Below are 14,091 nucleotides of genomic sequence, written 5' to 3' on the forward strand. Positions count from 1 at the left end.
CCTTAATCAAATGGCACAACCTCTAGAGTTAGAATCTAGAAACCAGTATTATAAAAAGTAGCCTGTATCAAGTCATAGATGTGTCTAGATTTAGGCAAGCAACTTAAATCCAATGACCTAGAATTTATTAACCTAAGATTCATCAATGACTAATAACTAAGTTGAACTAATATTTAGAAGAGAAGTTCAAAGAGATCATGACAAAATGTCATTAAAGAACCATACGAAATGTTAGAAGCAGAAGGGAAGACTAGGCAGCTGCAATTAAGAATTTAAAGAGAGACCAACCTCCTGCTTTGTGGTTCCAGAGTAAAACATGATTCTGAGTGAAATATAGAGTAAGGAAAATTTCAATAAAATATAAGCAAAACAAAACTTTTGAGTGGGAAAATGGGAGAATAGAGGTGCCCAGGACACATCCTACCACAGAAGAAGATAGAAATGAGTCCACCACCAGCATCACTGCCACAGTCGCTGAAGCCATTATCAAGTCCCAGAACTGTTGTCTGTCACAGACCAGAAGTTTTGTATGTGGCCTGCCACTGCAGCTGTAGACTCAGCAAGTGAGAGGGAGGCAGCTACAACCACTGCTACCACTGCTGTCACTGTGAGTTAACCTCGCTGTCGCCAAAGACACCACAGACATGAAGGAGGCAGTTGCAGCCACTGGCACTGCTGCCAACCTCCCACCCCAAAAGGTAACCTCACTGATGCCAGGGACACATTAGTCACAAGGCAGGCTGTTGCAGCTTCAGGCACTGATGCCACCCACTTGAGGTAAACTTGCTACCACTGTAGACATTGTAGCAATGTGAGCTGCTGCTGTGGACACTGCAAGGTAGCCACCATTATCATACTAGCAGCCACCACTGCCACACAAGCAGCTGGCCAAAGTCATAGCTATAGCCACCACTGCTGCAAGGGGGTCCTGCTACTACAGCATCAGCCACAGCAACCACTATCAATGTGTGGGTGGACCACTGACCACTCAACTACATGGACATAAGGAGGGTCACCAGCAGAGTCCAGGGAAGGAGGATAATAGAAGAAACTGCTCCACCAGATGACCAGACATTAATGTAGACATACTAGAAATATGAAAAAACAAGAAAATATGAGTCCACAAAGGAATATAATAACTTTCAGTCACCAGAACCTACACAGCAGGAAAACCTTGAAATGACTGAAAAGATATTCTTAGTAAAAATCTTAAAGAAACTCAGTGAGATAGAAGGAGAGGCAGTTAGATGACACAATGATCTGAACAAAACTATCCAGAATATGAAGGAGAAAATTTACAAAGAGATTAAAGTATTAATCTTTAGTTATAATAATAATTAATTATTTAAAGTATTAAAGAGAGAAACAGCAGAATTCAGGGAACTGAAGGAGTCATTCAATAAAATAAAATAAAAACACAACTGAGAGCTTAAGCAGCAGGCTAGAGCAGGCGGAAGAATAAAATTCTGATCTTGAAGACAGTCTCTTCAAAATAACTCAGTTGGACAAAAAAATAAAAATTAAAAAAGAATAAAAATAAATGAAGGAAATCTGAGAGGTAGAAGAGAACCTTCAGCACAAAATCATACAATTTGTGAGTGTTCCTGAAGGGGAGAAGAAAGGAAAAGGCATTGAGAAAACATACAATGAATCAACAGCACAAAGATTCCCAGGTATAGAGAGAGACATGAATATTCAGATCCAGGAAGCTCAAAGAACTGCAGACAGACTCAGTCTGAAAAGGTCCTCTCTGAGACTAAGAATCCTAAAGCAGCAAGAGAAAAGCATCAAGTCACCCATAAGGGAGTCCCCATCAGACTAACAACAGATTACTCAACAGAAATTCTATTAAACAGAAGAGAATGTGATGATATATTTGATATATTTAAAACACTAAAAGAAAAAAAGCTGACACTGAAGAATACTATACCCAGCAAGGCTATCTTTCAGAAATGAAGTAGAATTAGTGTATTTTTGTGGGGGGGGGAACTATGTGGATTCACCACCCCCCAACAACCCCTACAAGAAATCCTCAAAGGAACCTTGCACCTGGATGCCACCCCCCCATGAAAAAAACAATAGTTACTACCATAAATGTACAAGAAAGAACAAAGCCCACTAGTAGAAAAAATATGCAAACAAGAAAGAGAAAGAAAATACATCTTACCATAACCAAAAATCAACAAACACTAAAGACATCCAAATTAAAATTAATAAAATGCCAGGAGTAAGACAATACCTTTCAGTAACAACCATAAATACAAATGGATTAAATTCCCCAGTCAAAAGACACTGACTGGCTGATTGGAGTTAAAAGCTAGATCCAACTATATTCTGTCTTTACAACTCATCTCACCTATAAAGACACACAGGCTAACAGTGAAAGGATGGAAAAAGATATACCATGTAAATGGAAACCAAACATGAGCAGGAATAGCTATTCTTATATCAGATGAAACAGACTTATATTAGTCCATTTTGTGTTGCTATAAATGCCTTAGACTGGGTAATTTATAAAGAACAGAGGTTTATTTCATTTATGATTCTGTGACAGGTGCATCTACTGTGGGCCTTAGTCTGCTTCTTCTCATGGTAGAAATTGGCAGGCTGCCAGCAGGTACAAGCAGATCACATGGGGAGAGGAAGCAAGAGAGGGAGAGGGAAGTTTCCAGAGTCCTGGAAAGAACTAAGTGCAAACTCACTACTTCCACCTACCAGAGAGAACTTTAATCCATTCATATGGGACCTGCCCGCATGACTCAATCAGTTTCCAAGACTGCTACATTGGGGATCAAATTTCCACATGAGTTGTGGGAGGACAATACATCCAAACTCCATCAAGACTTTAAAACAAAAACCTTAAAAAGAGACAGTGAAGGCCACTATATAATTATAAAGGAATCTATCCAGCAAGAAGACATAACAATCATAAATACATATATTCACCCAACATTGAACCACTCAGATATATAAAGCAAACATTATTAGACCTAAGGAAAGAGATATACCCAAATGTGATAATAGCTGGGGACCTGAACACCCCTCTCTCAACATTGGATGGTCAATTAGGCAAAAAAACAATGGAAAAACACAGGATTTAAACCAAACTTTAGACGAATTGGACTTTGTAGATATCTACAGAACATTTCATCTGACAACAACAGAATGTACATTTTTCTCATCAGCACATAGAATATTCTCCAGGATAGACCACATATTAGGTCACAAATCAAGTCTGAAATAATTTTAAAAAATTGAAATCATTTTAAGTGTCTTTTCATACCACAATGGATTAAAATTAGAAATCAATAACAAGTGAAACTCTAGAAACTATACAAACACATGGAAGTTAAACAAAATGCTCCTAAATGACATATGGGTCCAAGAAGAAATTAAACAGGAATTCTAAAAACTTGAAATAATGAAATAAAGATACATCATGCCAAAACCTGTGGAATACTGCAAAAGCAGTACTAAGAGGGAAGTTTATCACAATAAACACTAATATCAAAAAATAGAAAAATTAAAAATAAACAAACATATGCTACACCTCAAAGAACTAGAAAAACAGGAAAAATCCATTCACAAAATTAGTAGAGAGTAAGAAATAATTAAGAACAGAGCACAAATAAATGAAGTAGAGACCCCCAAAAATTATGCAAAAAAAGCAATGAAACAAAAAGTTGGTTTTTCAAAAAGATAAACAAAATAGATAAACCAATAGGTCAATTGTAAAAAGAGAAATGACTCAAATCACAAAAATTAGAAATGATAGTGGAAATATTACAACCAATACCACAGAAATACAAATAATCATTAGAGACCTTGAACAATTATATGCCAACAAATTTGGAAACCTGGAGGAAATGGATATACTGTTGGACACATACAAACTACCAAGACTGAACTAAGAAAACAGAAAATCTGAGCAGACTGAAAACAAGCAATAAGATTGAAGCAGTAATCAGCAGTCTCTCAACTAAGAAAAGCACAGGACTAGATAGACTTATTGCTGAATTCAACCAAACGTTTAAAGAGGAATTAATACCAATTCTCTTCAAACCATTCCAAAAAAATTGAAACTGAGACCATTCTCCCCAACTCATTCTATGAGGCCAACATCACCCTGGTACCAAAACAAGACAGAGATGCAACAAAAAAAAAGAAAGCTACAGGCCAATATCTTTGATGAACATAAACACTGAAATCCTCAAAAAAATATTGGCAAATAGAATACAACAACACATCAAAAAATGTATATACCACAGTCAAGTGGAATTCATCCCAGGGATGCAAGGATGGTTCAACACATACAAGTCAATAAATGTGATATACCACATGAACAAAATCCAGGACAAAAACCATATGATTATCTCAATAGATGCAGAAAAAAGCATTGACAAAATTTAATATCTTTTCAAGATAAAGATTCTCAGCAAATTAGGTATAGAAGGAAAGTATCTCAATACAATAAAAGTTGTATATAATAAACCAACCACCAATATCTTCCAGAATGAGGACAAACTGAAAGCTTTTCCCTTACGAATGGGAACAAGACAGGATGCCCACTCTCACCACCCCAGTTTAACATATTATTGAAAGTACTAGCCAGAGCGATCAAGCAAGAGAAAGAAAGAAAGGGCTTTAGATCAGAACAGATGAAATCAACCTGTCCCTGTTTGCAGATGACATGATCCTACATAGAGAGAAACTTAAAACTTCTACCAGAAAACTCTTAGAGTTAATTAACAATTTCAGTAAGTTTGCAGGATACAAAATCAACATGCAAAAATCAGTAGTTTTTATACTCCAACAACTATCTAGCAGAAAAAGAATTCAAGAAAGCCAGCCTATTTATAATAGTCACACACACACACACAAACTAGGAATCAATTTAACCAAGGAGGTGAAAGATCTCTATAATGTGAACTACAAATCACTACAGAAAGAAATTAAAGAGGACACAAAAGATGGAAAGACTTTCCATGCTCTAGGATTGGAATAATTAACATTATAAAAATGTCCATACTTTCTAAAGCAATCTAAAGATTCAACACAATCCCCATCAAAATACCAATGACATTCTTCACAGAAACAGAAAAAAAAAATACTGATATTCATATGGAACAATAGTACCCCGGATAGACAAAGCAATCCTGAGCAAAATAAATAAATAAATAAAGCTGGAGACATAACAGTACCTAACTTCAAATATATTACAAAGCTAAAGTAGCCAAAACAGCATGATACTGGCATAAAAACAGACATACAGACCAACAGAGCAGAATAGAGAGCCCAGAAATCAAACTGTATGCTTACAGTCAACTGAAGTTTGACAAATGCACCAAGAACATACAATGGGGAAAAGACTGCTTCTTCATTAAATGGTGCTGGGAAAACTGGATATCCATATGTAGAAGAATGAAACTAGAACCGTACCTCTCACAATATATAAAATTCAACTCAAAATAGATCAAACATTTAAATATAAGACCTGAAACTATAAAACTCCCAAGAGTAAACATGGGGAAACACTTCAGGAAGTAGGACTAGGCAAAGACTTTACGAATATGACCAAAAGCAGCACAGGCAACAAAAGGAAAAATAGACAAATGGGATCATATTAAATCAAAAAGCTTCTGCCCAACAAAAGAGACAATTAACAGAGCAAAAATATAACCTACAGACTGGGAGAAAATATTTGCAAACTATGCATCTGACAGTGGACTAATATCCAGAATATACAAGGAACTCAAATAACTTAACAGTAAAGAAACCACCCAATTAAAAAAATGGACAATGGAGCTGAATAGGCATTTCTCAAAGGAAGATGAACTAATGGCCAACAGACACATAAGAAAATGCTCAACATCATTCAGCATCAGAGAAATGCAAATCAAAACCATATTGAGATATCATCTCACCCCAGTTAGACTGGCTATTATCAAAAAGACAGAGAATAACAAATGTTGGCAAAGGTTCAGAGAAAGGGGAACATTTCTGCAGTGTTGGTGGAACTGTAAGTTGGTGCAACCATTACGGAAAATTGTGTGGAGTTTCTTCAGACAACTACAAATAGAGCTGCCATATGATCCAGCAATTCTACTTCTGGGTATGTACCAAAAGGAATGGAAATCACATGTCGAAGGTATACCTGCACTCCCATGTTTATCGCAGCTCTATTTACAATAGCCAAGAGTTGGAACCAATCTAAATGTCCAACGATGGATCACTGGATAAGCGAACGTGGTATATTTACACAATGGAATACTACTCAGCCATAAAAAGGAATGAAATCCTGTCATTCACAGCAACATGGGTGAACTTAGAGAAAATTATATTCAGCGAAATAAGCCAGGCACGGTCAGAGAAATACCACATGTTCTCACTCAGAAGTGGGAGTTAAAAAATAAATAAATAAATAAGAAAGAAAGAAAGATACCACATTTCAATGATACGTTGAAAGGAGAGAGCAAAACTGAGATTACCAGAGGTGGGAAACGGGGAGGGAGTATAAGAGAGTAACTGGTAAAGGGCCACAAAAATGATTCCATTGTACAATGATGAATATACTAGTTGTCCTGATTTGAGCATCACATATTGCACACAGGTATTGATATTCAGTTCTTTACCTCGATTCCCCACAGATGTGTATAATCAACTATGTTACAATTTTTTTAAAAAAACTTTTGAATTATTAGAGTGGCTCACTAAAATATACACTCTTTTCACCATTTCTTGGGTTTTTACTACTTCCCAAAGTTGGAGTTTGGAGTACAGAAATAAATTAGCCAAAAGTCTCTGGTGTGGCTGCATCTGTTGCAGGTGAACGGACATACCTGGTGATATCTTGAGATTCCTCTGTCTCTAAAATCCCAAGAAACTTACGGAGTTGTTGCAGAGATATATCACAAATAAGGCATAATGCTTACACACACACACACACACACACAAACACACACAGGTAAGTATGTATGTGTGTCTATATATATATATATGTAAATATGTATATACACATAAATTACATAATATATATTTTGTATGTTATATATGCCCATATAATGCACATGCATACATATACATATCTATATGAAAGACATCATATGTATTCTTCACATAGGTTTTAAGTCCCCATCTACTCCTCCTTTTACAGTAAAGGGGGAATGCATTTGTACTTGGAAATGGCAATTCTTTTTTTTTTTTTTTCCATTCTGTTTTTTTCCTTTAACAACTCTTGTTTACTTTATTTCTAGGAAAAGCATGTAACATTGCTCTGCTTTGGCTCTGACAAGTCTTTCGTATTATCTGTAGTGAACAGAGTAATTTTTAGTTAGTATGTTTGGGATCGATTGTAATTTCAGGGCCCATCTCTACCACTCATGTTACCATGGGTTGAGCTTGAGGCAAAATCGTGAAGAACATAAAAATTATGGAGGTAAAAATTGTGAAAAAGTTAAAAATAATTTTGGTGCCCTCCCCGTTTTTCTTCCTTGGCTCCTACAGTCCCATTTTATGCAGTCATAGGCTTCTTCTTTGCTGCCTGGAACATTTCCAAAGGACTTTGGTCTCTATGGTATAACCTGGATAGCCCATTTTTAAATGCATATTTCTTGATTTTGTGTGACCAGCTATGGGCTAACCAGAGAACACAGAGAAAAGTAACCAGTTGCCCTTCAATACTGCAGTAATATGGTGGAAAAAATATCTTGCAAAATATTTAGTGCCTTTGGATGCCAAATTTCCAAGTGTTGGGGACATTTTATTTGGGCCTTGAAGTATGGCTTTGCAAAAGTGATTCCAGATTGAAAGAACAAGTGAAACCAATACATGAAGAGAGCCACAGGTGATATATACATGGGTTGTTGTTTCTGGGTCATATGGTCTGGAACATATAATGAAAAAATGGGAATTGTGTATAGATATAGATGGGTAAACAAAAATCCTTAAATAATTCCAAGATGTTCTTTTCCCTTAATATAAAAAAAAAAACTTAAAAATAAGCCGTTTGTTAATGAGATGAGTATGCCAAATCATGTATATAGAAACAGAAGACTTTTTGAGTTAAATACTAAATATTAGCTGTCTATGAAAGTAACATGAAATTGTCAATACATTTTTGGTTTTGCTTTTTTTTTTTTCTTTCTTTTCTGTATGTTTTGAGTGCCTTGGCGAGAGGCTTCCTCTTCTTAGAAGTGAGAGATTGGGTTTGGCATGTTTGTGAAAGAGTAACAAAGATAAGACTGGAGTGACAATTAGAATGACAATATAGAAGGTCTTGCATGCTAAGTAGATACAGCATTGTCAAGCAACACATGAGGAGATACTGCATGCCTGCTTTATTTATTTATTTTCTTATTTTATTTTTAAATCATTATTGCATTTTTATTATAAAGAAAAAATGTGGCCCTATAGAAGATTTGAAAAAATTGAAAAGTGTATAAGAGGACACGAAAATCATCCAAAGTCCATTACCCAGAGACAGTAATTGCATATTTCATACATTTCCTTCCAGTTAAACATGAACACATAACCCTGCCCCTCACTTGTTGACATTGATACAGTTGGAATCATACTGCACATATTTTTACATACTTATTTTTTTTAACTGACTCCTGTCTCATTCTATTACTAGTTTATAAAAAAAAAAATTTCCTGAACAATGTTACATTATAAGGTTAACAGCAGTTAGCCTCTGGAATCTGAGCAATGTATTTCTCCATTGCTGTACAGTTCATTTCTAAAAAGTTATAAAGACAGACCTGATTAAGGACAATTCTGGTAGTAGGAGTTTGCCAGCAATCTCATTACATGGAATTCCTGTGGAGTTCCACAGCTGAAAGCAGGTTGTTGTAAATAGCTAAGAGCCCACTTCCCAGCACAGTTCCTGTTTTAATCAACTGTAGATCTGCTCAACTGAAGAGAGATCCCTCACTCTTAATGCCAGGTTTCCAGACCACCTGGCAGATGAAATACCTGACAACAACAATATCCTGCATGCATGCCTACAAGGAGCCTACCTGCCCCTTCTACCTACAGCCAATTCCTTTAGCTGCCACTTCCTAGCCAACAGTTTTCTGGTTGTTCTAGATTGAGAGTAGAAGCAGCAATTGAGATCCTGATGACGGATGAGAAAGGAAGGTCCCTCAGCCCATCTCAACTGAAGATCACATGCAGTCATAAAAGAAAGATTGCAGCATTGATAAATACAGCATTTCTGAGCAAAGGGAAGAAACATTAGTACAGAGATAAAGGAACTCCCTAAATATCTGACTCGTGGATTTCTATCATTCGTTGCATAGCAAATGTGGGCTGCCAGTTTGTCAGATTGATTCCAGTTCTTGAAAAGTCCTGACATTTTCGGGCAAAAAGTAAACCTAATGTTGAGTATTGTTTTTGCTTCCCCACTCTCTCTGAAGATCTGGTTTAGCATCCGTTTATCCATGACCTCTTTAATGGGGCCAACTTTTCCATGGGAATACTTCAGGGATTCTTTCTGGTCTGAATCTTCCTATTTTTCTAACTACTCCCTCTGCCCTGCCATCAATTTTTTCTTATATTTGGGGGACTGGCAGATGCTTTTATCTGGTCTCCCTCCCTGTTTAAAGCACTTTGGCATTGATGCTTTAGTGCCTTTGGTTTTCTGACACTACTGTCATCTCTGGACGTTGCAAGTTCTTTTACAGATATGCTGCATCTATATCTACTCAGTTTCTAGAGCACTATCAGAGTTTTTCGGCTACCAAGTAGAAGAGGTTGGGGATTTTTATGGGATTTTAATTATTTCAATGGGAAATTGAGAAAGGCTAAGCCAGCAATTATTGGTCATTCAGATGCTGTCAAAAACTGGAAATAATTCCAATGAAAGATTTCTGAGAAGGGGAGTGAATGATTGGTGCTTTACTTAAAGATAATAAAAACTTGGCTGCAACATGTGAAAAGCTTTAAAGGGGTACTGAATTTGAAAAAAATCAGTCTAATAAATTCCTGTAAAACTTCAAGCCAGAGGTAGTGAAGGCCTGAAATAAAATAGTGTTCATGACAACAGCAAAACTGACATTATTTGGCTCTTGACTCAAAGCCAGGTAAAGAAATAAATTAAAAGAAATTCTGCGGTCTTTAGACAACTTGAAAAAGATGGTAAGCAATTTAAACATTTAATTGTTAAACATGGTGAGCTTTACTTTTTTGTGGGAAAAAAATGAAGATTGAAAATAATTTTGCCAAAATAAAGAAAACTGTGATTATTAAATTGAATAATATATTATAAAGAACCTGGCACACAGTAGGTATTAGATAAATTCTAGAGCTCTTTCATGTCATTTTTAGAACTATTTATGCTCAACTGGTTATACTTGGCTGTTTTTACGTTTATCTACCCGCTGAGTTGAAACAAACATTTCTGTTGTCTTAATTTTATTAAGCTGAATAAACAGCATTACTATCTTGCTTTGTTTCCTTGTCCTGGATCAGAAATAAATGACGAACATCACTATCTTTGGGACCCATGGGCATTATCTCTAGTTTTCAGAATTGTCCATCTTTCCTATGTGTGTCTTCAAGCTGATATGTCTCACTAAGATAACTCAATGTGAGCTGCAGAATTTGTATCATAGTATCACTGAGGCTTCCTATCGTTTGCCATGGCTGAAACAACCTGACATGAAATATAACACTATAACATGTCAGGTGGAAAATTTAAACATTGCTTTTTCCCGAGGAAGAATAGAATCTTTATATTTCAAACCACACTATTTCAACAGGGGGGTAAAAGTTATGATACGGTATTGATTCTTCTAGGGAGCTGAGTTAGCGAAAATCCCTTTCTACTTAAGAGTTATTCGTTTCTCTCTTTTGACACAAGAACAATTCCAAACAAGCTGTTTCGTGGCTAACAAAAATCCTTTAAAATTACTGACAAAATATTTCACTAAAGCATTTCAATGAGTACCAACCAATAAAACCATTGTTTAAAAATGTCTTGTTAACTTCTGCTTTCCCATTTTCCTGATAATGTTAATGTATTCAATATGATACAGTAATTTAGACTTTATAAGTCTCTCTCCTTCCTATTTGAACTAGAGAAAAGTAGAGTTACAGTTAGACTAGTTTAAAAAACAAACAAGAACTAATTATACAAGAAAGTTGAGGGTAGATGGTGCCTCAGTTTCCCTGATCAGTCTGGAGTGATTAAAAGGGTCTAGCAGAAACTATCACATTTTCTCTGTTTCTATTTATTTTTCTCTTTCTTTATTTTTCTTTTTATTACTTTTTTTCTCTCTGAGTCTCTATCTTACCTGCTATACATTCTCCTTGGCTAAATCAGTGAACAGTCTTTGGTCCCATTTAATAAAAGTATTTTATAAACGTATAATTGATCTTTCTTTCTGAGAGGTGACTCAGATTGACTGGCTACCAATCTGTCATAATATTGATGACCTTCTCCTGATCACAAGGGTTACTGAAGATGAATGAAGTAGCAAATAATAAAATGATGAGGATAATGATGACAGTGATGATGATGACACAAATAGTTATTATGCATATTTATTCCACATTGGAAACCATGGTATGTATTTCCCAAAGTGGGGGTGCAACAGTTTGGGGATAAGTACATTTAATGTTCCTATTTCCTCATGAGGGTGTTGAGTTAATACAAATCAGATTATTCTTCTGAATTACTCAGTTTGTTAGTAAGAGAAGCAAATGCAGATCTTAACTATTCTGAATGGAAATCCTAGTACCTACCCCACGTGCTGTACTAGCTTGAGACAGACTTAAGCCATATCATAGCACTTGGAGTATTTGCCAAATTCTAGCAAGGGCAGATCTGGGGGAGCGGGGGGCTCTAAACACAGGCATCGCTGTTTCCTAGTTCATCTTCTTCTATAAGACATATATGGAGTTGTGAGTTCATTCCTGTTCTTTGGATTATTGGGCACTTGGATTGTTGAATGCATGGATTCCAAGGGTAGAAGCTGATGGAATAAAATTCTATAATTAATTGGCACAGGTGGGCTAAAGTGGAAAGTATTTAAAAAGGTTATAATGGCATCATAGCAGAATGGATAAGGATATGAATCTTTGGTTGGACAGTTGTGAGTTTTATAACACAATTTACACTGTGTTCTTTCTACGACTTTGACCAATTCATTGTGCCTCAGTTTCTTCATCATACACTGACTTGTTGTGAGGCATAGACAATATGTTGTGTATAAAGTACATGGTGCAGTGCTTATACAGAACAAACATTCCACAGATGTTATTTATCTATTTTCCTTTGTCTGTGGAGTTTTGTTCTTTTCTTAGCCACCCTGGGAAAACTGATACTCACTAGTCCATCAACAACAAAAAGCCACAACAGATACTGTCATTGTTGATAAACCATTCTAGATTTAGAGCCTTCTCCCTTCTATATTCAAGAATATTGAAGGCTTACCCAAGGTGGTAAAGTATTCTTCCTGTCGTCTCATAAGTCTTTGGAACAAGATTACAGTTGAGGAGCCTTCTTGAGATTCTATTTTGCTCTTAAGACTGAACACCTATGTATGCATGTAATGCCTCGTCTAGGACGGTTAGATTTTTACACCCCATAGAGAAACTATAGCAATGTATTCTGTGTTCTGATTCTTCCTCTGAATTTTCCCAGTGCACTAAAGTTGGAGAATATAGTCTTGAGTGGTACTCCACAAGAAGTCAACCACAGGAAGAAAAGCACAGTATTTAAATACAGAATTATGCTGATCCTACAGTGTGGAATACCTTGTCCACTTGGAGCACATTATATCATCCCCCAAGACTCAGTTCAAGTGTCACCACCTTCCCAGGGCATTCCCTAGCCCCTCCCATTAAGTATAGAAATACATAATGCCTTGTCTCTGTAACTAGAAATAACATTGAATAATGGTAAATATTTATTGAGCACTTTATGTGTCCGACATTGCACTACTTCTTAATATATCTTATTTCATTAATCCTTATAAGAATCCCATGCTAAGACATTATTACTATTCCTGTTTTACTGATGAAGAAATAAAGGCTTAAAGATGTCATATAGTTTCCCCGAGGTTACAAAGCTAGTCCTGGGTTCTCCTGAGAGAAGATGGATGGGCTTTGCCCAGTTGATATACAAACTTGGCTTATTCTGGAATATTAATGATGTCAATTAATCTTTTTATTATAACCTCCCGAATTCTCTGGAAATGTTTGTCAAATATGGAATATTAATAAATAATTAAAATGCAATATACTGAATAATTAAACCCACTAGGCTGATTTATCTTTAATGCTTTTAATGATATTTTTAAAAGGGAAAGTTTTGATAACATATGTTTGGAGCAGCATATGAAGAGATGAACAAGCTGTTCCTTCTTATTGTTTATTCTTAGAGGCTGTTGGTGGGGAAGCAAAATGCCAAGGACAGTGATATTGTTGGTGTAACTGCTGAGTACATGTGTTTGGGTGGTATATTAAATTCTTCTTCCTTTGTTTAGTTTCATTTTTGTTCTGTGTTCAAAAGTCCTGTTCTTAATTGTGACTTTTTTTAAAAGAAACAAAACATTTAAAAAAATTTTTTGACAACTTATGTGTATCTATGGGGAGTTCACTAGGTTTATACTTTCAAAGTTTGTATCACCAGGTTCAAAGAAATCGAAGTTATGTCACCCAGAATGCATAGCATGCATCTTCCCTAAATAGTTATCATAGCAACAAAACAAAATAAAACTAAACTAAACTAAAACAAAGTGAGCTATAAAGCCATAAAAAGGTATGAAGGAAACTTTAATGTATATTACTAATTGAAAGCATCCAATCTCAAAAGGCAACATACTGTCTTATTCCATCTATATGATATTCTGGTAAAGGCAAAACTATGGAGACAGGAAAATGATTAGTGATTTGTGGGCAGAGAGGAATGAATATTTGGTGCATGGGAGATTTTTAGGGCAGTATGATACTATATGGGTGGGTATATATCATTACACATTTGTAAAATTCATAGACTGTACAACACAAAGAGTAAACCTTGATGTACATTGTGAACTTTGGTTGAAAATGATGTGTCAATGTTGGTTCACCTATCGTTAACAAATG

General features: G+C 35.8%; 1 pseudogene; it reads left to right on the forward strand.

Annotated features, from left to right (window-relative positions):
• Positions 1-644: 644 nt before the first annotated feature.
• LOC134387437 (uncharacterized) overlaps positions 645-14,091 on the forward strand; it is a 47,761-nt pseudogene continuing 34,314 nt past the window's right edge.

Source organism: Cynocephalus volans, chromosome 10, assembly GCF_027409185.1.
Source record: "Cynocephalus volans isolate mCynVol1 chromosome 10, mCynVol1.pri, whole genome shotgun sequence".
Lineage (NCBI taxonomy): Eukaryota > Metazoa > Chordata > Mammalia > Dermoptera > Cynocephalidae > Cynocephalus > Cynocephalus volans.